The sequence below is a fragment of the Engraulis encrasicolus genome, chromosome 10, assembly GCF_034702125.1.
Source record: "Engraulis encrasicolus isolate BLACKSEA-1 chromosome 10, IST_EnEncr_1.0, whole genome shotgun sequence".
Classification (NCBI taxonomy): domain Eukaryota; kingdom Metazoa; phylum Chordata; class Actinopteri; order Clupeiformes; family Engraulidae; genus Engraulis; species Engraulis encrasicolus.
In genome coordinates, this window is record NC_085866.1 from 34,191,045 (window position 1) to 34,195,866 (window position 4,822).

Consider the following 4,822-nt stretch of genomic DNA (forward strand, 5'->3'; position numbering starts at 1 on the left):
AATATAGCCAAGATGCTAGCAGCTGGTAGGTGTGAGGCTATAGCACACCTACCAGCTGCTAACATCTTGGTTACTCCTCCACTTCTGAGTGGCTGGTGTGATATCGACATATCAAGTGAGATAAGACAGGTGGTTCAATAGCTGCACTTCCTTGCACAGCTGGACCAATATGTTGCTGTGTTCACCTGATTGTCAGATTGGAGGCTGTCATGGAACATATACAGACCCTTCTCTTTTGTGGCAGTTTTACTTAGTAATATAAAATACTCTATATTTCCCCAAATTTTGTATGCTACACTGTAACAAATAGCTGTTTATTTACGGCAATTCTGCAACAGCATTCTACTGTTTTTCGAAAAAACAGACAACTACTGTGAAAATATTACTTTGAGTCACATATTGAGCATAAACAGTAAGTACTGCACAATAGCAGTATTCGCCGTTGTGGAAAAAACTAGAGATGCACCGGATCCTGATTTTTAGGATCCTGCCGGATACCAGATCCACTGCTTAAGATCCTGCCAGATCCGGAACCGGATACCGGATCCTACAAAAGGGTTGAAACATATAGTCTACTCGCACATGTGGGCCCTTTTTATTACGTTGGCGCAAACTATTTTTTAGACTCATTGGCTTATTGCCACACTGCCTGCAATAGCCGCTTCCAAAGGGATTTCACTCCATGCAGTGATTGGGGTTGTGAAAGACTGAAAAGCCTAGGCCAGACATGCATCAGACCCTGATTTTTAGGTAACATGCCGGATACCGGATCCACTGCTTAAGATCCTGCCGGACCCGGATCTTGTGAAAAACTCTATTATCCTGACGGATCCGGAACCGGAAACGGATCCGGTGCATCTCCAGAAAATAACAAGTTATTTTAGGCAGCACCATTGAAACCCATTCATCCTCCACTTGTCCGTGATCACCATCAAACTTCAATACCACCTGAAGAACTGAAGTCATTCTGACTGGTTAAAGATTATCTGATACTATCAAGCATGATGAAACAATTTGTAAGGAAACTACAATACTTAAAAAGTGCTTGATGCAGCAAAGTGTGAGTAGCACATGCATTTTGATAGTGATGAAAGGGTGAATGGCTGAGAACTTGTAACACTCTTGCAACAAGCAGCCCCATCTAAACCAATCTGCTAATCAGTGCCTGGCCTCACCTGAGTAGGGCTGTTATGCCATTATTCAATTACGGGCGTCACCTGCCAAGGGCCTGATGACTCTGGTCACATGGTACTCTTGCACCTGTATATAAATCTGGACTATCAACACTTCAGTTGCTTGCCTGCCTGCTGGCTGGCCTGCATGGCACAGCATAGCACTTGTTTGCCTACAAGCTTGCCTACAAGCTTGCTTACATGCTTGCACACTTTCCTCTTTGTGAAAGCTTGCTGTATGTGGCATCATTAGTTGCATTGTTGCATATAATGTGCCTGCTGCAAATTAGGCATTGCTTTGAGAGCTGGCTTGTAGTGCTGCTTGTTTGCTGTGCTACTTGGTGCAAAATATTTTTTTAAAGACTGACCAATGCTATATTCATCATTGGCTCATCAAGAGATACAGTAAAAAGCCCACCTTGCACACTATCATTGTAACATAGCACTGCGTACTCTAAAATTTTATTCATGCCCACACTTTCAAAGGACCACCGCAAACCATTTTCTCAATACAGCATAGCGCATAGTATCATGCTCAAGGCACTCCAGTCATGGTGAACGATGGGAGGGTGGGGTGGTAACATGGCCAGGGTACCACAGTTATGGAGAATGATGGGTGGGGTGGGAAGTTGCCATGGCCATATTCATGAATACAACTATGACCCAGTATTTGCCTGTCATCACACAGTACAATTCAACTTTTTAACTGAAATGTACTGTTATTTTACTCATACTACTGCATAAATATTGTAGAGCACTTTTAGTTTAACAATACTAATACTGTGAACGTTCTGTAGAGTACTGTTATTTAACAGTTCAATTGCTGCTGAAAAAATGTTATATACTGTGATACATTAAACAGCAATGAGCTGTATTTGATTTTTGGTGTGAAATAACAGTAGAATTACAGGTAAATATAATTGCCAGTAACTGCCGCTATTTTGCAGGGAAATTTTCTTAGAGTGTATATTGACGGATGCCAACAGAGTCAGGCAGTAGAATGTTAGTAAACCTCCCTCCCTGAAACCTCATACATATGTGAAAGTGACTGAGCTATCGGCTTACACATTAAGCTTAGTGGTTTTGTGTGCTCCCTTGCCAGATACTATCTAAAAGGTCACAAGTTTGCTTGGATAATTTAGGGGGAGGGGGGGTTTCAAGCTGCTTTCTTTTAGGGTATGTGCACGAACGTGGCTACAGAGACCCTAAATTCTGAACTAACAACTCTCACCACAAGTTGCCACCAAATTAGCCGGTGGTGCAGATGGAACTTTGTCAATCTAAATGTGTATGAATGTTTGTGTTTTTGTGTTGACTGTGTATTTGTTTCCTTTTTTGTCTTTATTAATCCTGCCTACCACAGCTTGAAGGTTTCCCTGTGTATTCTCTCAAGGTTTCTTCATAAAAGGGTATCATGAGACCATTAAAATTAATTACATGGAATGTTAAAGGTATAGGACATCCTGTTAAACGAACCAAAATACTCACAGCACTTAAAAAAGAAAAGGTTGAAATAGCTCTACTGCAAGAAACCCATCTTACACCAGAAGAACATCTTAAACTGCAAAAGGACTGGGTTGGACAAATATTTTCTTCATCCTTCAAATCAAACAGCAGAGGAGTGGCTATCCTAGTTCACAAACACACACCGTTTGAACTCATTGAACAAATCGCAGATACAGAGGGAAGATATATTCTGGTTAAAGGGAAAATTGGGAATAAGGAATTAACATTGCTTAATATATATGCTCCTAATACAGACACGCCTTCATTTATTTCTGATATGATTTCGCTTTTTAACACCCATTGCACAACATTGGGATTCATAGGGGGGGACTACAACCTAACTCTTTCATGCTTAGACAAATCCTCTCATTCCCGGGGGTCTAATCCTAAATCAGCAAAAATATTGAATGCTTTGGCACATGAAACAGGATTAGTAGATGTATGGAGAGTTAAAAATCCCACAAAAAGGGACTATACATTTTTTTCTAACAGACATAAAACTTATTCTCGGTTAGATTACTTTTTTCTCCCAAAGAATTGTTTGAATCTAGTTTCCTCTTGTGAAATACATGAAATCTCCATATCGGACCATGCTATGGTTTCTTTGGAAATATCATTACAAAAAGTGCATACATCTAAAATGTGGAAGTTTAACAACTCACTTTTGGAAGACGGAACGTTCTGCAAGAAAATGGAAGAGTGGATTGAAGACTTTATTATGCATAATGTAGGGCTACCTGACATACCCCCTCATGTATTATGGGTGCAGCAAAAGCAACTTTGAGAGGACACATTATATCATATTCATCATATAAAAACAGGCAAAGGCAGGCAACTACAAAGGATCTAAAGGAAGAGCTGTTATACAGAGAAGCATTACACAAGCAAACTCAATCAGAAGAAAACTGGAAAAACTTATTTAAAGCAAGAGCTGACTATAACTTAGACCAATCTAATTACATCAAACAAAAAAACATGTTTCTAAAACGGAAAATTCATGAATTTGGAAACAAGCCAGGAAAATTCCTAGCACACTACTTGAAAAAGGAACAGGCTAGAAGAACAATAATGGCTATCAAAACTGAGAATGACTTAGTATATGACCCCTTAGAAATAAATAAAGAATTTGTCAGTTTTTATTGTAACTTATATAAATCAGATAACATTTCAACCTCTAAGGCAAAAGCATTCTTGGAACATTTAGACCTCCCACAGACCACTGTATTAGACCAACACATGATAAATAATACTTTCTCTGAGGAGGAGGTATATGCCACAATAAAATCAATGTCAGCAAATAAATCTCCTGGCCCAGATGGTTTTTCTGCAGAATTCTACCAAACATTTTGGTCACAACTAAAACCCATCTTTATGTTAATGGTTAATAGTTTTTATACTGATAACATTCTACCAGCTTCTATGAAAACAGCCAGAATCTCTCTGATATTAAAGGAGGATAAAGACCCTCAGAGCTGTTCCTCATATAGGCCTATAAGTTTGCTTAACTGCGACTATAAAATTATTACAAAAGTTTTGTCTAAAAGACTAGAATCAGTTTTGCCCAAATTAATTCAACTAGATCAAACTGGATTCATTAAAGGGCGTCACTCATCTGACAACACCAGACGGCTATTCAACATTATACATCTTCTAAATAAAGACAAAACACCATCACTATTAGTATCACTTGATGCTGAAAAGGCATTTGACCGCTTAGAATTTTCTTTTCTTTTCTTAGTACTAGAAAAATTTAAGTTGGGTCAGAACTTCATTGCATGGATTAAAGCAATATATGACTCTCCAAATGCTACTGTATATACCAATAGTGTGGAGTCAGCCCCTCTGCAACTAGGAAGGGGCACCAGGCAAGGCTGCCCTCTCTCTCCATTACTTTTTGTCATGGCACTAGAACCATTTGCTGAGAAGATAAGATTAGAACTAACCCTCTGATAAAAGGAGTTACTACACACACACACCATCATACAATTTCACTTTATGCTGATGATACACTATTGTTTATAACTGACCCTTTGTCATCATTGCCTCAGCTACTAGCGGATATTCAAACATTTTCTGAAATTTCAGGTTATAAGGTAAATCTACAAAAGTCAATTGCTTGCCCGCTCAATATTATAAAAGGTGAT